General features: G+C 48.5%; 1 protein-coding gene across 1 annotated transcript in view; it reads left to right on the forward strand.

Moving 5' to 3' along the window:
* The first annotated feature begins 23,788 nt into the window (after positions 1-23,788).
* The window catches only part of LOC142244593 (1-aminocyclopropane-1-carboxylate synthase-like protein 1), a 111,190-nt gene continuing 107,424 nt past the window's right edge, over positions 23,789-27,554 (forward strand). Inside the window, exon 1 of the mRNA XM_075316848.1 lies at positions 23,789-23,974. The gene's annotated coding sequence lies outside the window, so the exon portion shown is untranslated. The remainder of the gene's footprint in view (positions 23,975-27,554) is intronic.

Consider the following 27,554-nt stretch of genomic DNA (forward strand, 5'->3'; position numbering starts at 1 on the left):
TATTGTATTTTGTTGCAATGCCCCCCCCCCAAAAAAAAACAGAATTGTGGCGTTTTTATTTATTCTTAATTTTTGTTAATTATTTTCATGTTTTGATCAAACATTCATGAACACAGCGATGCCAGATGTGTAAGTTTTAATTGTTTTATTTTAATAGGGTAAAAGTGGGGGGAGTTGAACTTTTTTTAATTATTATTTTTTAACTTTTTACTGGATTTACTAGTCGTCTTGGACTTGAAGCTGTAATCGTCTGATGCATTAGCCCTGCTCTGTACAGTAGAAGTTTCGATCCACTATGAATGTCACTTTCAGCCGGCGTTCACAGGAGGATTGTGATAAGACGCGGGAAATCAATTGACCCTCGGCTGTCATGACCACCGATTGGCGCACTGTGCTCCGCAAATAGAGGCGGAGAATGATATGCTCCCTGTCGGCGCGTGTTAAATCCCACTTTCAGAGATTGACAGTGGGATTTAATTGGTTAAGTGTTCCCCAACTCCAGTCCTCAAGAGCCACCAGCAGTGCATGTTTTCTGGATTTCCTTAGTATTGCACAGGTGTGTTGGAATAATCACCTGTGCAATACTAAGGAAACATGCAGTGCTGGTGACTCTCCAGGACTGGAGCTGGGGAACACTGGACAGGCAGATCTCCAGTCCATCTGCGGCTATCAGATCAGCTGTCATGTGCAGGGAAAGATGCAGGCTCAGTGTGCAAGCCCGCATCAAAGGCATATATCATATGTTGTGAAAGGGTTAAATTATTCAGAAAAAAAGTTTGAATCTTTTTCCAAATAAAAATAATAAAAGAAAATATTTGCAAGTGTAATTGAAATATTAAAATTAAAGAATGTGGTAAGTGCCATAAAGATAAAAAAAAGAAAATGTCGTTTCTTCGGCGCTCCATTGGGAGACCCAGACGATTGGGTGTATAGCACTGCCTCCGGAGGCCACACAAAGCATTACACTAAAAAGTGTAAGGCCCCTCCCCTTCTGGCTATACACCCCCAGTGGGATCACTGGCTCACCAGTTTTCTGCTTTGTGCGAAGGAGGTCAGACATCCACGCATAGCTCCACTGTTTAGTCAGCAGCAGCTGCTGACTATGTCGGATGGAAGAAAAGAGGGCCCATACTAGGGCCCCCAGCATGCTCCCTTCTCACCCCACTTGCGGTTTGTAAGGTTGAGGTACCCATTGCGGGTACGGAGGCGGGAGCCCACATGCTGTTTTCCTTCCCCATCCCCCTGAGGGGCTCTGAGGAAGTGGGATCTTACCGGCCTCCAAGCCCTGAGGCCGGGCTCCGTCCACAGACCCATTGAACCTGCTGGATAAGGAGCCGGGGGTACCGTTCAGGGACAAGGCCCTGCAACATTCAGGTACTCTGTGTCCCCCCATGGACTGGCCGCGCACACTCCAGACTTGCTGGGTGTGCTAGTGCGCCGGGGACAGTAGCGCTGCGCGCTGGGGTTTGAGTCACTGCAGCTTGGCTGAGTGACTTTATGTGTTGGGAACTACCGCGCCGGCCGCTCCGGGAGCGGCGGCGCGGCTGGGACTTGTAGTGCGTCGGGGACTTAGCGCCGACCGTGCTTTTACGACGGCGGCGCTTATAAATCTAGTCCCCGGCTTTTGCGGCCTAGCTCCGCTTCGTTCCCGCCCCCTCCCTGTCAATCAGGGAAGGGGACAGGCGTTGTGCAATCGTCAGCGCCGAGGGCTGGAGCCTTATTTACATGCTCCAGCCCTCTCACTGGGCACAGTGGGATGCAGGTTTCCCGCTTTTTGTCTGAGCACACCCAGGGCCCGCCCCCCCTCCACAGAGACGCCGGCAGCCATTCCTGCATGCAGTCTGGCTGGGGAACGGACACAGGCTCTGGGAGACCCAGACAAGGGATTTCTGGCGACCACACACCCGCGTTAAGCGGGCGGTAAGCAGCACATTCGTGCTGGCCCCACTAGTGCCACAGTGTTATTTGGTGTACTTTTTCCTGTACCAGATATATCTATATATATTGCACTGTAAGGTCGCTTCTTGGCTGTATACCCCTATTGCTCTGAGGAGACGACAACATGTCATCTGCAAAACGCAAGGGTGCCAAGACACAGGCTGTGAACGCTGCTTGTGCCGCTTGTGGGGCTAATCTACCGGCAGGTTACAATGACCCCCATTGTGTGCAATGTTCGGTCCCTGTGCCACTTCGTCAGCCGGAGCCTATGGTGGTAGTGGCCCAGGCAGAGTCGCCGGTGAACCCTGTCCCGGTGACGGGGACAGAGTTTGCTGTTTTTGCTGACAGGATGTCTGTCACTATGACAAAAATCCTAGAGACCTTGCAGGCCAGGCCAGTTACTCAGTCCATGGACACTGCTGCGGCAATGTTCCCCGGTCCCCCTCAGTTGGAGTTAATCAGTGCTTCAAGGGGGTCCCAGGTATCTCAGCCTGACGGCTCTGATTCAGATGACAGTCCCAGGCAGCCTAAGCGTGCTCGCTGGGAGAGACCCCCCCACGTCATCACGCGGATCAGGGTCTCAGCGAGAAGAGTCTCTACATGATGAGACAGAGGAGGGTGATCAGGAGTCTAATCCTGAAACCGCTCTCAATCTGGATACTCCTGATGGTGACGCCATGGTAAATGACCTTATAGCGGCCATCAATAGACTGTTGGATATTTCTCCCCCAGCCCCTTCTGCAGAGGAGGCAGCTGCACAGCAGGAGAAGTTCCATTTCAGGTATCCCAAGCCTAAACTGAGTACTTTTCTGGACCACGCTGACTTCAGAGAATCAGTCCAGAAACACCATGCCTACCCAGATAAGCGTTTCTCCAAACGTCTTAAGGATACACGTTATCCCTTTCCCCCTGACGTGGTCAAACGCTGGACCCAGTGTCCAAAGGTGGATCCCCCAATCTCCAGGCTTGCAGCTAGATCCATAGTTGCAGTGGAAGATGGGGCTTCACTTAAAGATGCCAATGACAGACAGATGGACCTTTGGTTAAAGTCTGTCTATGAAGCTATTGGCGCGTCGTTTGCTCCAGCATTCGCGGCCGTGTGGGCACTCCAAGCTATTTCAGCTGGCCTGGCACAGGTGGACTCTATCATATGTCCAGCAGTGCCGCGAGTAGCGTCCCTAACCTCGCAAATGTCTGCGTTTGCGACTTACGCTATCAACGCTGTCCTGGACTCTACAAGCCGTACCTCAATTGCGTCTGCCAACTCTGTTGTCTTGCGCAGAGCCTTGTGGTTAAAGGAATGGAAAGCGGATTCTGCTTCCAAAAAATGTTTAACCAGCTTGCCGCTATCTGTAGATAGACTGTTTGGTGAACAATTGGCTGAAATCATTAAGCAATCCAAGGGTAAGGACTCCTCCTTACCCCAGCCCAGATCAAGCAAACCTCAACAGAGGAAGTGGCAGTCGAGGTTTCGGTCCTTTCGAGGCTCCAGCAAGACCCATTTCTCCTTGTCCAAAGGGACTCAGAAGGAGCAAAGGAGCTCAGATTCCTGGCGGGCTCAGTCACGCCCCAAGAAAGCAACCGGAGGAACCGCTTCCAAGGCGGCTGCCTCATGACTTTCGGCCTCAGCCCTCCGCATCCTCGGTCGGTGGCAGGCTCTCCCGCTTTTGCGACATTTGGCTGCCACAGGTCAAAGACCGGTGGGTAGCAGACATTTTGTCTCACGGGTACAGGATAGAATTCAGTTCTCGTCCTCCGCCTCGGTTCTTCAGAACCTCCCCACATCCCGACCGAGCAGATGCCCTTCTGCAGGCGGTGTGCTCACTAAAAGCAGAAGGAGTGGTGATCCCTGTTCCTCTGCAGGAACAAGGGCAAGGTTTTTACTCCAATCTCTTCGTGGTTCCAAAAAAGGACGGCTCGTTCCGTCCTGTTCTGGACCTAAAGCTGCTCAACAAGCATGTGAACGCCAGGCGGTTCCGGATGGAATCCCTCCGCTCTGTCATTGCCTCAATGTCTCAAGGAGATTTCCTTGCATCAATAGACATCAAAGATGCTTATCTCCACGTGCCGATTGCTACAGAGCACCAACGTTTCCTACGTTTCGTGATAGGAGACGACCATCTCCAGTTCGTAGCTCTGCCATTTGGTCTGGCGACAGCCCCACGGGTTTTCACCAAGGTCATGGCGGCAGTGGTAGCAGTCTTGCATTCTCAGGGTCATTCGGTGATCCCTTACTTAGACGATCTACTTGTCAAAGCACCCTCTCAAGAGGCATGCCAACAGAGCCTGAATGTTGCGCTGGAGACTCTCCAGACTTTCGGGTGGATCATCAACTTTTCAAAGTCAAACCTGGCACCGACTCAATCACTAACGTATCTTGGCATGGAGTTTCATACTCTCTCAGCGATAGTGAAGCTTCCGCTGGACAAGCAGCGGTCTCTACGGACAGGGGTGCAGTCTCTCCTTCAGGGTCAGTCGCACCCCTTAAGGCGCCTCATGCACTTCCTAGGGAAGATGGTGGCAGCAATGGAGGCAGTCCCGTTCGCGCAGTTTCATCTGCGTCCACTTCAATGGGACATTCTCCGCCAGTGGGACGGGAAGACAACTTCCCTAGACAGGAAAGTCTCCCTTTCTCAGACGGCCAAGGATTCTCTGCTATGGTGGCTCCTTCCCACCTCATTAACGCAGGGAAGATCATTCCTGCCCCCATCCTGGGCAGTGGTCACGACAGACGCGAGTCTGTCAGGGTGGGGAGCAGTTTTTCTCCACCACAGGGCTCAAGGGACGTGGACTCAGCAGGAGTCCACCCTTCAGATCAATGTTCTGGAAATCAGGGCAGTGTATCTTGCCCTATTAGCCTTCCAGCAGTGGCTGGAAGGAAAGCAGATCCGAATTCAGTCGGACAACTCCACAGCGGTGGCATACATCAACCACCAAGGAGGGACACGCAGTCGGCAAGCCTTCCAGGAAGTCAGGCGAATTCTCATGTGGGTAGAGGAAAGAGCTTCCGCCATATCAGCAGTTCACATCCCGGGCGTAGAAAACTGGGAAGCAGACTTCCTCAGTCGCCAGGGCATGGACGCAGGGGAATGGTCCCTTCACCCGGACGTGTTTCAGGAAATCTGCCGCCGCTGGGGGGTGCCGGACGTCGACCTAATGGCGTCTCGGCACAACAACAAGGTCCCGACCTTCATAGCGCGGTCTCGCGATCAAAGAGCTCTGGCGGCAGACGCCTTAGTGCAAGATTGGTCGTAGTTCCGGCTCCCTTATGTGTTTCCACCTCTGGCACTCTTGCCCAGAGTGTTACGCAAGATCAGATCCGATTGCGGCCGCGTCATACTAGTCGCCCCAGACTGGCCGAGGAGGTCGTGGTACCCGGATCTGTGGCATCTCACGGTCGGCCAACCGTGGGCACTACCAGACCGTCCAGACTTACTGTCCCAAGGGCCGTTTTTCCATCGGAATTCTGCGGCCCTGAACCTGACTGTGTGGCCATTGAGTCCTGGATCCTAGCGTCTTCAGGATTATCCCAAGGGGTCGTTGCCACCATGAGACAGGCTAGGAAGTCCACTTCTGCTAAGATCTACCACAGAACGTGGAAGATTTTCTTATCCTGGTGCTCTGCACAAGGAGTATCTCCCTGGCCATTCGCGTTACCTGTCTTTCTTTCCTTCCTGCAATCTGGGTTGGAAAAGGGCTTGTCGCTCGGCTCCCTTAAAGGGCAAGTCTCGGCACTATCCGTGTTTTTTCAGAAGCATCTAGCACGACTTTCTCAGGTGCGCACGTTCCTGCAGGGGGTTTGTCATATCGTACCTCCGTACAGGCGGCCGTTAGATCCGTGGGATCTAAACAAGGTCCTTGTTACTCTCCAGAAGCCGCCCTTCGAGCCTCTGAGGGATGTGTCACTTTCTCGACTCTCACAGAAAGTGGCCTTTCTGGTAGCGGTCACGTCTCTTCGGAGAGTGTCTGAACTAGCAGCGCTGTCATCCAAAGCTCCTTTCCTGGTGTTCCACCAGGACAAGGTAGTGCTGCGCCCCATTCAGGAGTTTCTCCCTAAGGTGGTATCCTCTTTTCATCTTAATCAGGATATCTCCTTGCCTTCCTTTTATCCGCATGCAGTTCATCGGTATGAAAAGGATTTACATTTGTTGGATCTGGTGAGAGCACTCAGAATCTACATTTCCCGCACGGCGCCCCTGCGCCGCTCGGATGCACTCTTTGTCCTTGTCGCTGGTAAGCGCAAAGGGTCGCAGGCTTCCAAAGCCACCCTGGCTCGATGGATCAAAGAACCAATTCTTGAAGCCTACCGTTCTGCTGGGCTTCCGGTTCCATCAGGGCTGAAGGCCCATTCTACCAGAGCCGTGGGTGCGTCCTGGGCATTACGACACCAGGCTACGGCTCAACAGGTGTGCCAGGCAGCTACCTGGTCGAGTCTGCACACTTTCACCAAACATTATCAGGTGCATACCTATGCTTCGGCGGACGCCAGCCTAGGTAGAAGAGTCCTGCAGGCGGCAGTTGCCTCCCCGTAGGGGAGGGCTGTCTTTGCAGCTCTAACATGAGGTATTCTTACCCACCCAGGGACAGCTTTTGGATGTCCCAATCGTCTGGGTCTCCCAATGGAGCGCCGAAGAAGAAGGGAATTTTGTTACTTACCGTAAATTCCTTTTCTTCTAGCTCCTATTGGGAGACCCAGCACCCGCCCTGTTGTCCTTCGGGATTTTTGGTTGTTTTTCGGGTACACATGTTGTTCATGTTGAACGGTTTTCAGTTCTCCGACGTTACTTCGGAGTGAATTTGTTTAAACCAGTTCTTGGCTTTCCTCCTTCTTGCTTTTGCACTAAAACTGGTGAGCCAGTGATCCCACTGGGGGTGTATAGCCAGAAGGGGAGGGGCCTTACACTTTTTAGTGTAATGCTTTGTGTGGCCTCCGGAGGCAGTGCTATACACCCAATCGTCTGGGTCTCCCAATAGGAGCTAGAAGAAAAGGAATTTACGGTAAGTAACAAAATTCCCTTCTTTTCACTCACTGCAGTGTTTCAAAAAAACAGGAAAATATGATCAAACACCGTATGTTCTAACTTTAATTAAATCCCCCCCCCCCCCAAAAAAAATACAAGTTTCAAATCGTCATGATTTTATTGCGAAGGAAAGTCCTGTAATTTCCACCAAGCATGGTAGTGTCCGCTCATCACTAGTTACGAGCACCTGAGCATGGTAGTGTCCGCTCATCACTAGTTATGAACACCTGAGCATGGTAGTGCCCGCTCATCACTAGTTACCAGTACAGAGCACCCGAGCATGGTAGTGCCCGCTCATCACTAGTTACCAGTACAGAGCACCCGAGCATGGTAGTGCCCGCTCATCACTAGTTACAAATACCGAGCACCTGAGCATGGTAGTGCCCGCTCATCACTAGTTACAAATACCGAGCACCTGAGCATGGTAGTGCCCGCTCATCACTAGTTACAAGTACCGAGCAGAGGATTATGGTAGTGACCGCTAATTATTAGATACGAGAACTGAGTACCTGAGTGGGCATGACCATGCTCAAGTGCTCAGTACTTGTAACTAGTGATGAGTGGGCACTACCATGCTTACTAGTTATGAGTACTGAGCACCCAAGCATGGTAGTGCTCACTCATCACTAGATACAAGTACCGAGCACCTGAATATTGTAGTGCTCGCTCATTATTAGTATAGAGTGCTCGAGCATGAATAGTGCCCACTCATCAGTATTAGCGATCTGTTGAAGACCTACGTGCCTGAGGCCAGGCTTCAAATAAGGCTGGATTCACATGATTGTATGGCATTGAATGTGAGATGCTAATGACCCTCAGCTCCCGCTCTGCTGCCAGTGTGAGCTGAGTGTCATGCAACTGAGATCTGGTCACAGCTGCGGAATAGAGGAAAGGATTTATCTCCCCATCTTTTCCATTGTCAGCTGATGCAATAATTGCACTGCACTTAGATATTATCTGAGTGCAGTCCAATGTTTCACTCGCACCCATAGACTTATATGGGTGCGAGTGACATGGCTCTGGCTGACAATTGCAGCATGCTGTGACTTTTCTCTCATCCAGAAACTGGATGAGGAAAAAACTGATCATCTGCCCTCCCTCATTGAATAACATTGGTTCTAGTGCAATGTGAGATTTTCTCGCAGGGCACCCTTCCGATTCATATGCTCTTGTGAGCATACGCTAACTTTTTTTTTCTTGTTTTTTTTATTCTCCTGTTTTCAGCAAAGGTTCAAGTCCCCTAAGGGGACTGAAAAAACAGTCAAAAGTGAAAAAAGTAGCACAACATTTTGAAAAGCTTTTCTTTTATTTGAAAAAAAAAAAAACAACCCTAAACTAATAGGACAAATTGGGGGTTCCCATAGTCATGTTGATGAGGACAATCATGATGCTACATCATTTTTACTACACATTATATGCCATAGAAACAATTCCACCCTCCACCCCCAAATGTGAGAGTGGCAATTTCACCACGCCTGGAACCCCCTCCCCCCATTTTCCCAGTACAATGTGATCAAATGGATTGTGTTATTCAAAAAGTTGATCTCGAACTTGCAGAAAGAGAAGCCCCCTTCACATGTCGGTATAAGACAAGTACGTGAAAAACCAGTACCGGTGTTTTCAGTTTTCCATCCGTGTGTTTCCAGTATGGCTAAAGAAATAATGTTACAAAGCTTCTCTTTCAATCTTGAACACACCAAGCGATCCTTATGCGGTAACACCATAGATTAAAATGGGTACGTGTGGTTGACCAGGTGGGAGGGGCAGACGGTGGAGAGTAGTCAGTGACAGAACAGAGTTGACAGCAGGAGAGCAACGTCCTGACTTGGGTTGACGGTGACCTGGTACCCAGGAGAGGTAGTTGCCGGTGGAATACCCCTGGAACTATGCACTGACTGGGTACAGGACCCTAGGACAGGAAAAAGCTCCAAGCCGACCTGTTAACACCTGCACAACCAAAGGGGACCATCAAGGACCTTGCGGACCCTAAAGAATCCGAAGACTTAGTAGCAACGGGAGAGCCGGGGACAGGACCAGAGACTCCATCCCCACAGGGTTCACGCTACCGTCAAGCAGACAGAAGTGGACAAACCACAGACTGGGGACCCCCAGTGTTCCATACCACGGGGACCCACTTACCAGAGACTGGTGTAGGGGAGGAAGGTACCAGAGAACCAGAATGGTACTGGGACGAAGGGGACCAGGAGGCAAAACCAGCCGGCCTCGAGCAACCAGTTGACACCACAGTGAGTAAACCAGTTGCACGGAATACCTGTCTGGACTCCTTCCGATGTCCACCGCACCATACACCTACTGGGGGTAATACTCTATTGTGGAGGGCCCAAGTCATCAAAGCTGCACATCCAATCAGCCCCAGTAAAATCTGTAGCGGCGGCTCCCTACACTTAGCCGCAACACCGCAAGTGGCGTCACAAATAATTTTTATTCATAAACCCCCTGTAAATATCCCCCATTACAAAAAGGGCCCAGGGCATGGAGCAGGGTAACTGCCATCATCGTGACATTCCCTGCAGAGTACCCCATATCCCTGGGTGCTACAATTATATCCGCAGAGGGGCAGACTCCATATTAACGTCTAATTTAGAATGGGACGTCAGAAAAGCTCCTGTAGGGGGATGTGGAGGGGGGCACATACTTTTGTCCTTTTTAATGTTAATTATGGAATTAATCCTAATGATATAAGGGGATTTACTTGAAGGTTTAATCTAGTTTTGCACATGACACACATCATACATTAACATTTGATTAAACAATTGATTGCGCTCTGATAAGTGTAACGAGGGAGGGAAGGAATCATCCATCAGCAAAAATCAGCTGCTTATACTGACACTAATGGCTTTTTTTTTTCTACATGGGCCGATGATCAGGTGTATGAGTGTTCTTCACTCCCAACCGGTATTTCATGTAAATTTGATCACACTTTCATGCGCAGCCTCAGGGAAACATTGAAGTTCTGCTGATAATAAAACAGACGCTCACCCTCGTGATCGGTCACTTACAATGCAGACGGATGCTCCATGTTAATGGAGGCAAAAAAAGGTGCTCACCTCAGCCAGAAAATCTCCCTGTATAAAAAGACCCTTTCATTGTAACCGCAAGAATGGTCATTGTCATCCCACCTTCTAACCAAGTGCCCACCATGATTAGTGGGATTCCAAGGGCCGAGACCCCATTGATTGCTCAACAAAGAGGCAGCTGTCATGTGAATCCACACATAGCACGAGCCAAGTACAGCCCCGTGAGCGCTTCTGACTTTTATTTTTTTTTCCAGTTGGTGGAGAGTCTCCGTAACTGGATCCCGATTGATCAAAACTTCTAATATTTCAGGTTTCCAAAACGATAGAGGCACCAATCCGAGACCAGTAAAGTCTCCAACCCCTTAATGGAGGAAGCGGAATCCTCTGTCGGGGCTTGTAATGGCGAGGGGGACAGTGTTTTCTATGGTACCTGAGAAAGAACCCCGGGGACATCCATATGTATCTTCATAGAGGCCACATGTTTGTAAATCATGTGCAGGGTGGGCTCCCCAGTATACACCAACACCATGCACCAGGAAAGCGACTCCAGGAAGTTGGATTGATAAATGATTGCTTTACTTTACAAAAACAGAACAATACAAGGCCTCAGGCCGACACCCCTGTGCTGCGCCACCCGTAATGGAGATTTATGTCGCCTTCTCGCCAACTTTTGCCTAACCAAGGTACTGTCTAAACAGTCGCCTAATACCTGGTAATCCCTCTGGGAAGCAGTAGGAAGTGTGTGTGTGTGTGAACACGCTCTACCAGTGCTGCAGCACAAGAGCTTACAACTTATCCACCTAAACATAAACAGATCCCATAAACCCCGTGAATATCCTTAATTGCTGAAACCTCACAGAGAAGGCAGATGGTAAAAGTGGAAAGGCAAACCACACAGCTCAGCAACACAATGGGGAGATAAGGTATGCACACCAGTGACATGCAATACATGAAATAGCAGAAACTGCTGTGTGAATACTGACTTGAAAAATCCAATAGCTATATGTAAAGTGAAAATGTGAAAAATGGAATCTGCATTACTGCCATGAACATATGAATCAAGAGAAATTTAGCTACTGAATTGATCAATGCAATAGAGCCCCAACACTACGCCAAAGTATTTCTCTACGTTGGGGTCCCTAGCTTGTGTGTGTCCTCTCATGCAGTTAACACACAAGCTAGGGACCCCAACGTAGAGAAATACTTTGGCGTAGTGTTGGGGCTCTATTGCATTGATCAATTCAGTAGCTAAATTTCTCTTGATTCATATGTTCATGGCAGTAATGCAGATTCCATTTTTCACATTTTCACTCTTACATATGGCTATTGGATTTTTCAAGTCAGTATTCACACAGCAGTTTCTGCTATTGCATGTATTCCCCTTCCATAGTCACTGGTGTGCATACCTTATCCCCCCATAGTGATGTTTTTTTAGGTTTTTGCACCCAGTTCAGACTTAGAATGGTGTTCCAAACATTATTCCTTATTGATAGCTCAGCAACACAGTCCTGGAAATCTTACAGAGCAACAATCAATGCAACCGTGAGGTGCTGTCCCTTTAAGATTTCTAAATGTAACTGTGAACTGACACAGCAGAGCCGGCAAGTCTTACTGTGTGTGTCTATAGCAGGCCTAACCAGAACAGATGTGGTGTTTTGGTACCAAACATAAAGTGTAGCGTGCACATCGTCCTGGACCCAGCCTATCGTACCCGGGTACTACGGTGTCCAGGTGCTATAACCAGAGACTTGAAGATCCTCTCACAATGAGCCGTATAGCTGGCAACTGCAGAATGGTGACTCCGGCACAGGAAGCCGCTCACACGCGTTGCGGTCCTCCTAGCTAAACTCCAAAAAACAAATTCCTCAATTTACATAAATTTTTCTTCAGCAGCTCCTTCCCGTTACACACACCTCTCGCTTTCCCTGCAGCTCACTCACACCGCCTCCTCAGCCCTCCAAGTCCAGTGGAGAAGTCCGTTGAGATGTTGCTATAGTAACCAGTCGAATGCAGATGCAAAACAGTGGCCTATTGTGGCTGGTCAGTAACCATACATACAATGAACAGTAAATAGGTGTTTTGTAGCATTTCACAGTGGATAAAGGTCACTAATACATTCTCACCCGCTCACATGTTCATGCTGGATGAGGCCCATTTCACATGTCCGTGTTTCCGGTCTCGCAGATACCACACGTACCCATTATAACCTATGGCGCTGCTCACATGCTAATTATTTTCCAGCAGCCCAGATGACAAAGGCTAATACAAGTCTATGGATTCGTCAAAAACACATACAGCACACGGATTGCTTAACACTGACAGTATCGGAGCTTTGTAATATCTATTTGTTAAGCCATACCAGAAAAATACGGATGGAAAATACTGAAGATACCAGTACCGATTTATCACATACGTGTTGTATACACACATGTGCAGAGGGCTTGTCTTTTTGTGTTTTTGCAACTCGAGATCTACTTTTTGACTTACACACCTCTTTATTAAGCCCTACACCCTAGGCAATTTTCTGTTTTTCATTTTTATTTTTACCTTCCCCTTCTTCCAAGAGCCATACTTTTTTTTTTTTTTTCCATCAATATAACTATACAGCGGCTTGTTTTTTTTTGTGGGACGAGTTGTACTCTTGAATGACACCATTCATTCTGCCCCATATTGTACTGGAAAATGGAAAATAATTCCAAGCGTGGCGAAATTGTAAAACCGTGCAATTCCACAACAGTTTTTTTTTGTTTTTATTTATTTACCATGTTCACTATATGGTAAATTTAAATGTTCCACTCGTTTCATTGCAGCCATTTGGTAAATTCAAAAAAGTTCATTTTTTTTCTCATTAATGTACACTCTGCACCCCATCTTGACAGAAAAAAAACAGAAATGTAGATTTTTGCAAATTTATTAAACAAGAAAAACTGAAATATCACATAAGTATTCAGCCCCTTTGCTCAGACACTCATATTTACGTCACATGCTGTCCATTTCCTTGTGATCCTCCTTGAGATGGTTCTATTCCTTCATTGGAGTCCAGATGTGTGTAATTAAACTGATAGGACATGATTTGGAAAGGCGCACACCTCTCTATATAAGACCTCACAGCTCACACTGCATGTCAGACCAAAAGATAATCATGAGGTAAAGGAACTGCTCAAGGAGCTCAGAGACAGAATTGTGGCCAGGCACAGATCTGGCCATGGTTACAAAAGAATGACTGCAGTACTCAACGTTCCTAAGAGCACAATGGCCTCCATAATCCTTAAATGGAAGAAGTTTGGGATCACCAGAACTCTTCCTAGACCTGACCGTCCAGCCAAACTGAGCAATCGTGGGAGAAGAGCCTTGGTGAGAGAGGTAAAGAAGAACCCCAAGATCACTGTGGCTGAGCTCCAGAGATGCAGTAGGGAGATGGCAGAACGTTCCACAAAGTCAGCTATCACTGCAGTGACTCGCCCATCCCAGGGCTATGGGACACCCGGTGCCGGGCCGGACTAGTCCGGGGGGTCGTCAGTGGTGGCGGGGCCCGACTCCGTGACCCTGGCGGGAGTCAAGTAATATGGCTTCAGTGTTGGGGGTGATTAAAGTTTATATTCGTGACGCCACCTGTGGTTTGCGGCTATTAAGCCGCCGCTGCTGTATGGGGCCTCCGGGGCTGATGGAATGGCAGCTTGGATGGTCCTGCTCCCCACAGGTGGAGCGGTACCCCGGGACAACAGTTGGTGCTTGTAAGTGTCGATGTAGTTCCGGCGGAATAACTGAGGCAACTCCAGAGGGTGCAATTTCAAGGTGTTTACTCACAGTTCCTGGTAGGTGCACACTGGTGCCTCTGGACTGCTGAGACCCACTGTCAGGGACCTCCGCCGATCCTGGGTAGATCTGGGGGCAAAAGCCGATACAGCCCTCTATTGTGTCACTTTCTCGGTCGTCTTCTAAGCCTCGCCTTTTATGGATGGACCTGGCTTGGCCTCCACTACAGCCTGCAGGCCAGGGCTTGCCTGTCGGTAGTTTACCCCCTTTCTAGAGGTTCTGCTGTGGGCTGTAGCCCTGGGCGCGTGCAGCTACCCGGGCCGCGGTTTTTGCCTTTGGATCTGACTTTATGTCCTCCAGCTTCTAGGGACCGTCCCCTGTATGCGGCCTGATCCCTCCACCGATGTTTCTGTGGAACAGGCCACTAGCCTGAAAGCTGTCTGTGGCCCTGGAATCCCTTCTGTTCTCTACTTGGTGTCACCTGGACCTACCGAGTCCCAGGGTCTTCACCAGGAAGTGTCGCTTTCTTCTTCTTGCTCCTGACTGACTAGAGCTCTTTCCTACTGTCTCTCCTTCTCCTCTGCCTCCCGCAGACCTCCTCACACTCCTTCCTTCTGACCGACTGCCTAAACTCTGACCTTCCTTGTCGACTCTACACTCGGCTGGCTCCTCCCACCCACCCAGTTGCTAAGCTCTCACCCTATGGGAGCAGGGATGGGTCTTACGGCCCCTCCCAGCATGCAGCATGGGAGGGTTGCTGCCACTGTCCCTGGTCCCTGTGTGTACTCAACAATGGGTGTAGTGCAGATTTTCCTGTGGACCGGCGTTCACTCCTTTCCTTACCCAGGATGGGACATCACACCGCTGGATGGGGTGCAATGTTCCTGTGGCGACGGAAGCCTCAGGGGCACCACAGCAGCCTCCACCAGTCGGGCCTCTATGACAGAGTGTCCTGACGGAAGCCTCTTTTCAGTGCAAGACATATGAAAGCCCAAATAGAGTTTGCAAAAAAACACGTGGACTCCCAGACTATGAGAAATAAGATTCTCTGGTCTGATGAGATGAAGGTAGAACTTTTTGGTGATAATTCTAAGCGGTTTGTGTGGAGAAAACCAGGCACTGCTCATCACGTGCCCAATACAATCCCAACAGTGAAACATGGTGGTGGCAGCATCATGCTATGGGGGTGTGTTTCAGCTGCAGGGACAAGACGACTGGTTACAATTGAAGAATGAATGCGGCCAAATACAGAGAGTGGAGCCAATTATACTGTATGGAACGCTATGTTGGGGCTATTCTAATATTTGGAAGGTTATGTGTGGGCCATTATAATATTTGTATGGCTATAAGGGAGCCTTTATACTTTATGGAGGTCTATTTAAGGACCATATACTGTATGCAAGCAACTGTACAGTGTGAAGGTTTGTGTGAGGTCCATCATACTGTGTGAAGAGTTGTGGGAATCATGGTCGGGGATTATACTGTGTTGGGGCCACCATACTTTGCTGGGGTAGTGGAGTTGGTAGAGAAGGGTCATCATATTGTGCGTCTGCAGGCTACTGTGGAGGACCATACAGTGTTTGTGGGGCACTTTTATTGGCATCCTACTTTATGGGGGCAATGAAAGGAAAATCTAGGGGCTCAGTAGGAGAAAAATTACTTTCTAAGGCTTGTAAAGTTGTGACGTGTTTTCATGTGACCAAGACAGACAAATATAAATGTATAATTTTTCAGGGGGGGGCACTTAGAACTTCTGCTATGAGGCCCCATGTTTTTTATGTACGCCCCTATATCTGACCATTGGGGATTATTAATACAAAGTCTACTGGAACAGCACAGCTCCATTGACTGTAGCGTCCATATCTTGACATTTCAGCTCAATTCATAATTTGTTTATTTTGTTTTCATAATTGGTAAGTGCCGAGATTTGACAACCACCATTACAACAATGCATGGACATTCACACTATAGGTGATATAAAATATATGTAAGAGAACAGAACACTTTGTACAGAGAGACAATTGCTAAACCGGTCATTCGACATTGTACATTTAATGGGAAACACAATGATAGTTGGCATCTATGCCTGTCTAGAAAATGTTATGCTTAATACATTGCAGCATTATCTATAATTAGTCTGGAGGTTTGAGCAATAAGCCCAGGGCCGCACATTGGAATTAATTGGTCTGGAGTCTTGATATCTGTGTAGTACGGTAGTCATGGGCCATTGATTGACTCCGGATGCCACGACATGCTACATAGAATGGCTGGTCCTGGCTGGGTGTGTGGTCTTCGGCCGTGCTGCTACCCATGTAGGCCACATCTTGTTGATGATGTCGTCTGGCCAGGACTGGATGATGAATCGTACTCACAAGGAGACCACGAGTTAATTTGAAACAACGCTTTACCGTACAGTTCATTATCTGGTACAACTTCACGCTCCAGATAGCGGGAACATATCTTCCAGCATGTTACAGCTTTACAAGGCATGTTTAGACACAGTATTAGTTCCCACTGGGTTACTTCAGATCTTACTGGTCCTATGAGTTCCAGCGCAACCCACACCAGCATTACCGTACAGTTTGTGAGGGTCATCGTCCCTTCCTGCAGTCCCACGTCCAGTCTCTTTAAGGGTTCTATCATGATCGGAGTAAAGCATTGCACTCCCTGACGCTTACAGGGAAACCGCTAGGGTAGTCGACTCTATTCACCCGCCATTTAAGATTGACACGTTACCTTGACGGGTAAGGGTCCTGGCCACCGGAGTCCTGTCCTCCGGCTCCTATTGTCTGAGGACACACTGTTCGACGACCAGTCTTTCGTTTCAAAGCTGTTCGCAATCTGTACAAAACAGGAGGTAAAGGAAAGCTTGACACGCCTAATGGAATGAGTCACATCCACGAAGTGCAATGATTCAAAGTCCGCCAGGTGGACTATAATATGAAGAAGAAGGAAAATCGGCACATCCAAAATAAAATATTTCTTCTTTTATTTCCACATAGAATTAAAAAAAGTTCATCTAGAAAATGAAGACTCTTACGCGTTTCCGACGCAAAGACGCGTCCTTAATCATATGCAATCTGTGTCTCTATCAACACTCAAAGTTCACGCTATCTGGTCTCCGGTCTCCTCTTCTTTGTTGTCACAAACCACCCGCTGTATGCGACCTTCACAACTGACCAACTGCATGTCTGAAACTTTCCCTCACTTTGTCTTCACGGAGTCCTGTTGAATAAACCATCACTTTCCCTTTCACTTAACCCCTCCCAATGTGGGCTAGTCCCAACGCTTAACTGTTACTGACCCTATGGCCCTATAGTCTGGCAACGTCCTTTCTAATTTTACAGTCTGGTTTTGCCAAGCCTTGTTTTATTTTGCCACTTATCTTGGTATGAGAGAACAGTATGAGAGGACATTTTTTTCTAATTTCTCAAAATTCGGTCAAGGAAATTCAAAAGTTCCTGGAGATTTGGATCTCTCCTTAACGATAAGAAAGGAGACCCCTCTCTGATTGCTTTCTTTCCACTTGTAACATGTTGCGTTCTAAGCTATCATTGTTTGTTGTGAAGTATCTTGAAGGAGGGCAGTCAGAGAATGGAACAGGTGACCACAGGAGGCAGTGAGGGCAATCAGAGAGTGGAACAGGCAGCCATGATAGGCAGTAAGGGCAGTCAGAGAGTGAAAAAGGTGGCAATGGGAGGCAGTGAGGGCAGTCAGGGAGTGAAACAGGCGGCAATGGGAGGCAGTGAGGGCAGTCAGAGAGTGGAACAGGTGACCACGGGAGGCAGTGAGCCCTTCAACAACGGAAATCTTCAAGCGGAAGCTGGCTAAACATATAACTGGGATGATTTAGGAAAACCTGCACTTGCAGGGGGTTGGACCTGATAGCCCTTGAGGTCCCTTCCAACTCTCCCATTCTATGATTCTATGATATTTCTTAGGGGAAGATTCTCCAGGAAGTTGTGAGCTCCTTTTAATAGATTGGTAGGAACCATCCTCAATGAACATACCAATTATTATTTTTTTGTGGATTACCATTTTCCTAATCTTTCTCTAATATTACGAAGCTGTGACCAGCTTGATAAATGGTTATGCCTATTATGAGTCATTAATAATACATTTATTTAAGCCCCTTGGTATTCAGGGACACACATCATAGTGCTACAATCATCGACTGACTGTCCATTGTTCTAGTACATACTCTCCTTGCGTGTTACATAATTTGACTTTACTAATTCATTTACACATCACCATGAAGCTAATGCTGGCCATATCCATTAGATGGATGTTGGCAAAATTATGCTTCTGCTGATTGTTCGGCCTACGGCCATCACAGCCTACACTGCCATTTACAGAAACACTGTGTTCTCTATGGGAAAGTCACATATTTACCAACCATCAGTTGTCTGGTACACACCAATACTCATTAAACCGTTGGCTGAACCCGTCGATAATGGCAGGTTCAGCTGACGTTAGTCTCATGTGTATGCTTTTAGACACAACAATAACAATATTGTTGAAAAAAGGGGAATTTTTTGGATGGCTAAGGGCCACTTCTAATAATTCTGTAAAGCCATACCAACAACCCATATCTAATTTAGGATGGGGGAGTTTGTGTTGAGAAAGTGAAGCGAATCCAGTAAAAAGTGAGAAACCTTAGATGTCTGTGTGGCAAATTGTACAGATATAAGTCGTGGCTGGAAGAAGTCATCATCATGGTCTGGGCTGGAAGGAGAATAGGAGTAAAGTGAACTGCTGTGAGTCACTGGATGTTATGGTTGTGTATTTTACCTGTGACTACGTCTGGACATGGCTGCATTAAAAATAAATAAAATAAATTAAAAGGTAATATCCATCCAGGGACAGTACTCAGCCATTGTATGTAGGAATTACATGTACATCTTGTCTTTTGGGCCCCTGATCTTCAAATTACTACACCAGTGTTTTCATTATTTCACTAATCATTAGATATCAGTGTGACGCCCTGGACTAGTCAGGTCGTCACAGGGTTCTGCACAATCTCTCCCCATGCAGGGCTCAACCCCTCATGGTTCTGGGTCCCCATCTGGCAGTACTGCCTCCACCAGCATCCACAAATCCTAGTCACACCTCGCACCACACCTGTCAGGCACACCAGTGGGCTGCTTAAAATGGAATAGGGCAGTCTACCTAGGGGTCAGACAGGTTGGTGGGAGGGGGGAAGTCAGCGAGGGAGGAAGTGGAGCACAGAGCAGAGCTGACAGGCAGAACAGTAGTGATGGGCAGTCCGGCTCTTTTTGATGAGCCGGCTCATTCGGCTCGGCTCACCAAAAAGAATCGGCTCTTTCGGCTCAAAAAACGGCTCTTTTTTTTAAAAAAAACCTCTGCTGCACCTTGTGATGATACAGAACCTCCCCTGTACATTGGGAACCTCATTCTACACCCTTGTATGTATCTAGTGAAGCAGTAAAAACAGTTTTTAGCATTATTGTTTCCGTTTCCTCAGATTGTCAGCTCTTCTGGACAGGGCCCTCGCTCCTCTTTTATGTGGTGTTTTTTGTACATGTCCTTTCTACATTAGTCAGTGCTCTGATATGTGTCGCTCCTACAAAAGATTATAATTCCTGAAAATAAAGGCGAGCTGCAATTACTGTGCTGCCTGTCACTATATGTGCAACACACACACTGTACATACTGAACACAAAGGACATACATACATACATACACACATTGTACACACACACTGTACATACTGAACACAAAGGACACACATACATACACACATTGTACACACACACTGTACATACTGAACACAAAGGACACACATACATACACACATTGTACACACACACTGTACATACTGAACACAAAGGACACACATACACACATTGTACACACACACTGTACATACTGGACACACATACATACACACATTGTACACACACTGTACATACTGAACACAAAGGACACACATACATACACACATTGTACACACACTGGACATACTGAACACAAAGGACACACATACATACACACATTGTACACACACACTGTACATACTGAACACAAAGGACACATACATACACACATTGTACACACATACTGTACATACTGAACACAAAGGACACACATACATACACACATTGTACACACACACTGTACATACTGAACACAAAGGACACACATACATACACACATTGTACACACACACTGTACATACTGAACACAAAGGACACACATACATACACACATTGTACACACACACTGTACATACTGGACACACATACATACACACATACACACATTGTACACATACTGTACATACTGAACACAAAGGACACACATACATACACACATTGTACACACACTGTACATACTGGACACACATACATACACACATTGTACACACACTGTACATACTGAACACAAAGGACACACATACATACACACATTGTACACACACTGGACATACTGAACACAAAGGACACACATACATACACACATTGTACACACACTGTACATACTGAACACAAAGGACACACATTGTACACACACACTGTACATACTGGACACACATACATACACACATTGTACACACACTGTACATACTGAACACAAAGGACACACATACACACATTGTACACACACACTGTACATACTGGACACACATACATACACACATTGTACACACACTGTACATACTGAACACAAAGGACACACATGCATACACACATTGTACACACATTGTACACACATACTGTACATACTGAACACAAAGGACACACATACATACACACATTGTACACACACTGGACATACTGAACACAAAGGACACACATACATACACACATTGTACACACACACTGTACATACTGAACACAAAGGACACATACATACACACATTGTACACACATACTGTACATACTGAACACAAAGGACACACATACATACACACATTGTACACACACACTGTACATACTGAACACAAAGGACACACATACATACACACATTGTACACACACACTGTACATACTGAACACAAAGGACACACATACATACACACATTGTACACACACACTGTACATACTGGACACACATACATACACACATACACACATTGTACACATACTGTACATACTGAACACAAAGGACACACATACATACACACATTGTACACACACTGTACATACTGGACACACATACATACACACATTGTACACACACTGTACATACTGAACACAAAGGACACACATACATACACACATTGTACACACACTGGACATACTGAACACAAAGGACACACATACATACAGACATTGTACACACACTGTACATACTGAACACAAAGGACACACATTGTACACACACACTGTACATACTGGACACACATACATACACACATTGTACACACACTGTACATACTGAACACAAAGGACACACATACACACATTGTACACACACACTGTACATACTGGACACACATACATACACACATTGTACACACACTGTACATACTGAACACAAAGGACACACATACATACACACATTGTACACACATTGTACACACATACTGTACATACTGAACACAAAGGACACACATACATACACACATTGTACACACACTGTACATACTGAACACAAAGGACACACATACATACACACATTGTACACACATACTGTACATACTGAACACAAAGGACACACATACATACACACATTGTACACACACTGTACATACTGAACACAAAGGACACACATACATACACACATTGTACACACATACTGTACATACTGAACACAAAGGACACACATACATACACACATTGTACACACACACTGTACATACTGAACACAAAGGACACACATACATACACACATTGTACACAAACACTGTACATACTGAACACAAAGGACACACATACACACATTGTACACACACACTGTACATACTGAACACAAAGGACATACATACATACTGTACATACTGAACACAAAGGACACACATACATACACACATTGTACACAAACACTGTACATACTGAACACAAAGGACACACATACACACATTGTACACACACACTGTACATACTGAACACAAAGGACACACATACATACACACATTGTACACACATACTGTACATACTGAACACAAAGGACACACATACATACACACATTGTACACACATACTGTACATACTGAACACAAAGGACACACATACATACACACATTGTACACAAACACTGTACATACTGAACACAAAGGACACACATACATACACACATTGTACACACATACTGTACATACTGAACACAAAGGACACACATACATACACACATTGTACACAAACACTGTACATACTGAACACAAAGGACACACATACATACACACATTGTACACAAACACTGTACATACTGAACACAAAGGACACACATACATACACACATTGTACACACACACTGTACATACTGAACACAAAGGACACACATACATACACACATTGTACACATACTGTACATACTGAACACAAAGGACACACATACATACACACATTGTACACACATACTGTACGCACACCAAAATATGGAAGCATAGGATACTGAATAGCAAAATCAGTTTATTTCAACACAACCTGGAACAGAAATGTTTAAATGCTAACATAGCATGGGTCCAACTTCTGCTGGAGGTGCACAGCACTACAAATCCCAGCAAGTGGAACACAATATGGCAATGCAACACTAGTTACATACCGACTTTTTTAACAGTTAAGTGACAATAAATGTCATTGAGGTAGTATTGCACATAAAACAAATGTATAGAGGTTGTGTGCAGATGTCAGATCTATTTACATCTAAAAATACCAGGATTTGTTAACAGAAATAGAAAAAAGGGACTGAACACAGTATACAGCCCCGGCTCACAGTATACAGCCCCGGCTCACAGTATACAGCCCCGGCTCATAGTATACAGCCCCGGCTCACAGTATACAGCCCCGGCTCACAGTATATACAGTACCAAACAGCACCAGCTCACAGTATACAGCACCAGCTCACAGTATACAGCACCAGCTCACAGTAAGTATACAGTACCAAACAGCACCAGCTCACAGTATACAGCACCAGCTCACAGTATACAGCACCAGCTCACAGTAAGTATACAGTACCAAACAGCACCAGCTCACAGTATACAGCACCAGCTCACAGTATACAGCACCAGCTCACAGTAAGTATACAGTACCAAACAGCACCAGCTCACAGTATACAGCACCAGCTCACAGTATACAGCACCAGCTCACAGTATACAGCCCCGCTGTGGAGGGGCAGCCCGGCCGCCGTACCCCAGGTCATTACCTCCTGCCTCCGGCACTGAAAGGAAGAACCACTATGTGTGTATAGCTTTAAGTGTCAGCTCCTGCCCAGAGCTTGTGTTTACTTTACTCTTCTCCTTATCTCCTGCTTCCCCCTGAAGCAGTGAAAAAAAAAAAAAAAAAGCGGCTCTTTATGGCTCGTTCACTTTGATGATTCGGCTCATATCGTTCACTTCAAAGAGCCGGCTCAAAGAATCGGCTCGTTCGCGAACGACACATCACTACAGAACAGAAGTAGCTCCCAGAGAGTGAGGAGCTGGGAGTAGCAGCTCCCTGGAGAAGGAGAGTAGCCCTCGAGCTGTGAGGAGCTAGAGGAAGCTGGGAGTTGGAGTTCCCAGGGGAGAAGCAGACTAGGTCGCAGACGGTGGTCTGGACCCGGAGGAGTCGGAGACCCGGTCACGGGAGATTTTGACTGGGTGCTGGGCTAGTCTTGAGGGATAGCCAGCAGCCGCAGTTCAATAGCCGGGCTGGGGCCGAAGGCACATCGGGGTACATGGACCCTAGGTCGGGGAGAAGCTTCAAGAAACCCGGCAATTAACCTGTGGAGGACAGGGCCTATATGGACTGTTCCCACGAAGCTCAGAGATCGGGGCACTAGCGCAATGAGGGGGATAGGGCTCTCCAACCAAAGCAGCCCACTGAAATCCCAAGCGTGAGCTCCTGAGAGCAAGCTGTTCTACTTAGCCACAGTGGGGAGCGGGGCCCAGTAAGCTCCAAGCTTATAGGCCACTTTAGACACTAAATTACTGTGCCAGGAGGCAGGCCACGGACCACCAGGCAGTGCTGCAGGAGACGGGACTTGGACGAGCTCCCCCAAGAGCGCAGCGGCACCCAGAGACTTGGTTTACCACGTTGTCAGCGTCTGCTTTCTTGCTGAGTGAGTACCTGAATAACCCCTGTAACCAGCGAGCCTGCGCTTTCCCCTACACTCCACCCCATCATCCAGAGTCCCGGGGCCTACCCCTACCCGTGGAGGGTAACGTCATCTAGCTCCCAATCACCGCACACCACGGGCGACATTACAAACAATCTATCTCCCCTTTAAATACCCCCTTTTTCATTTGGGTGTGACCCTTTAGCCCCGGGCCCGGAGACCCTCTAGCCTCGAGTAGCGACGTCCGGATCCGAGCGGTTCGACCGCTGCTGGGGCTTTACATAAGCAATGTACAAGATGGCCATAAAATAACCTAAGGTGTTTGGAGCCGTGTGCAGACTGACCCAGTGGACAGAACTGGCTGAAAATTGGTATGTATGCTATTCAAGGCATGGGGAAACGGAAGGCATCTTAAAAAAAATTTAGACCAAAACTTCACTGTGACAGATGATGACACGTTTTGAGACAGTAGGCTTACTGAGCGTTCAGCCAGAGCGCGAGCGACAACCAGAAAGCAGAGAGGTTGTGGAGGACATTGTGTACCACCCTGCGGCCTCGGCTGCGACCGCCGAGCCGCTCGGATCCGTGCTCGTACTGCGGGCGGTGGCTCGAGCCTCTCACGGACCCGGGGGTCACGTCGCTCTGCAAGGGGGGTTGGCGCTACGCGCAGGGGAATGCGGGTGTTTGGTTTTGTGATGATTGTTCATGACGCCACCCACGGGTTGTGGTGATGGTGGACACCACCGCTGCGGTAAAGGTACGGGGACTCCCGGGAGCGATGTAGTTGCGCAGCTAGGTGTTGACCCCTCCGTGGGTAGGGGATGTTGGTCCCGGGGCCCGGTTGGGCGAGGGCCGGGGTGCAGGGCGCAGTGTTGCGGTGCGGTGCCTAAGAGCACAGGTGTACTCACGATTGAACCACACAGAGTCACTGGTAAACCAAACGAGGTGATGAACAGGGCCCGCAGCCGGCTGCAGCTTCCTAGTCAGGTTGGCAATGTCCGCCTTACTCCTGCACCTATGTTTGTAGTGTGACCACTGTGCCTGGGCACTGGTAGTCCGCTCCCCGGCGTGTATGTGTCGTAGGAGCCCCTTTTGCCCGCAGACGCTGGCCCTTGGATCTCTGGCCTCTGGCGGTGGCTCTTATCCGGACGGGTTGGGCTGTTGCCTTCAATCGGGACTTTGGTGGGAATGAACCCCTGAGGTCCAGACCGCAATCAGTTAATTTGACTATGGTGGTGGCGTATAGCCTAGTTCGGGGTCTGAGTACCCTGCCTGGTGCTCCGGTATCCAGTTAGCTCCTCGATTCGGTTCAGGCGGGCCACTACCCTGTCCCAGTTCTTACGGTTCCGCAGTTCGTATTCCCGGTCTCCTGCAGGCGGCCACTGCCGTCTGCCTGCCTGACTGTTTGGGGGGTCCTAGCTCCAACCCAGGCCCCGCGCAGAACTGTACTCCACTACTCTCCACTCCACTGTACTGAACTGTTACTGTTTTCCTGCCTCAGGCAGCAGACTCCTCGGGGGGCGTGTCTTTCCACCTGACTCCGCCCACCTGGTGTGCCTGTCTGACTCTGAGGGAGGCAATCAGGTCTTTGTGGTTGACTGGTGGTACCTTTCTAGTGTGGGGGGTGTGTGGGTGAGTGTAGTGACCTGTGACCCCTGGGTCCAGGGCGTCACAATTGCCACTGCCGTCGTGGAACAGGGCACGGAACAACCCTCCCGGGAACAGCAGTGCACGCCGTGTTTCCAGGCAATTTGGGATCCTGTACAGCACAGTGTAGAAAGTTCTCCGCACCCTGGCTGAACACTCAGTAACCCTTTTGTCTCAAAACGTGTCATCATGAAATTTTTTTAAGATGCCTTCCATTTTCCTATGCCTTGAATAGCATACATACCAATTTTCAGCCCAATTCTGTCCACTGGGTCAGTCTGCACACAGCTCCAAACACCTTAGGTTATTTATGGCCATCTTGTATCTACAGTGCAGGTGTGGCGCCCTGGCCTAGCCAGGTCGTCACAGACAACACACAAACACCCCCACCCCCATTAGACAGGGACACCAGCCAAACAAAAATCCTTGTTGCCTCCCTCCAGTGTCTGATGTCCACACCAAGTGGGGCGGGGCTAAGCGGTTGCTCCACCCACCGAGGAGTTCACAGGCCTGGAGGCGGGAAAAGTGACAGTAGAGAGTTGAGCAGTGAAGTGAGAGGAGTAAGCACTTGGGTGTCTGGGTTTGTGTCCCAGGCACCGACAGCAAGGTGGCAGACGGTGGTGGTCGTCTGCAGGAGTGGTGGAGCAACGCGGAACCGTAGGCCCGGGGACGGGCGACAGCCCGCCGGTACCGACCGGGGAGCGAAGTGAAGCCAGCACACACAGGCAGGGCCATCGGACTCCGACCAGGCTTGGAGCCGCCGACATAGTCAGATCCGAATGTGACTGAAACCCCAGGGGTTTCACAACAGCAAAAGTCCCAATTGAAGGCAACGCCCACACCGCCCACACCGCCTAAGGCTAGAGACCCAAGGGCCAGCACCTGCGGGCAAACGGGCTCCTCCGGTACCTATACACGGGGAGCGAACTACCGTTGGGAATCCATAGTAGTCAGAAGAAGAACATCAAGGTGCAGGGAAAGATAGCCGCCATCACCTGTCCGGGGAGAGACACTGCAGCCGGCTTCGGGACCCGTCTATCCAGCCGTTTGGTTTACCGAGGACTTTGTACCTTTCTTGCTGAGTGAGTACACCCGTGCCATCCAGCACTGCGCCGCGCTGTCCCTGCAACCCTGCACCTCACCGACCCTGCCTCCCCGTCACATCACCGGGCCCCGGGACCACCGACCCTACCACGGAGGGGGAAAACAACATCCTAGCTGCTCCCTACCATCGCTCCGGGATCCCCGTCACCAGCAGCGGTGGTGCCCATCTCACCACGTCCCGTGGGTGTTGTCACGGACTAAATCCCCCAAACCAACCACCCCTTTCACTCACGGGCGAGGAGCGCCGCTCGAGTCCCCGAATCCGGCCTACGCTCGAGCCACCGAGCAGCCATCGCAGCAGCGCCGGATCTGGCTGTTATATATGGCCGGATATTTGCTGCATCATGCAACTGGTTGTACATTTTGCCTGTTAGTAGTAATAAATATTAAAATAGATTTCAGAATGTATGTACAGTGCAGGCATTAACAAGTGAAAAGGGCGGATATGTACAGGGGGTTTAGAAGTTCGTGACGCCAGCCACGGTGCATGGTAAGATGGAGTACCACCGATGCTGTGGGGCGAGCCCGGTGCGGTGGTATGGCAGCAAGGTGTTTAACCCCTCCGTGGGTAGGGGGTTTTGCCCCGGGGCCCGGTGGTGGTGGTAGTGAAGGGGTGCCGGTGGGAGGAAAGGGTTTTCTGCGTACTCCACTCAGTCCAAGAATACTGACACCGACAGCTTGTAAACTAGAATTCTGAGCACCGCTGCAACAGGGAGGGAGCACACGTGGATCCGTGCCCCTTGGCTTGGTGTTGCTTGTTAGCCTGTGACCTTTTCCATGGCACACTCTTCATTATTTGAACCCTGTAGTGTAGAACTAGTCGGGTCCCGCT

The sequence above is a fragment of the Anomaloglossus baeobatrachus genome, chromosome 6, assembly GCF_048569485.1.
Source record: "Anomaloglossus baeobatrachus isolate aAnoBae1 chromosome 6, aAnoBae1.hap1, whole genome shotgun sequence".
Lineage (NCBI taxonomy): Eukaryota > Metazoa > Chordata > Amphibia > Anura > Aromobatidae > Anomaloglossus > Anomaloglossus baeobatrachus.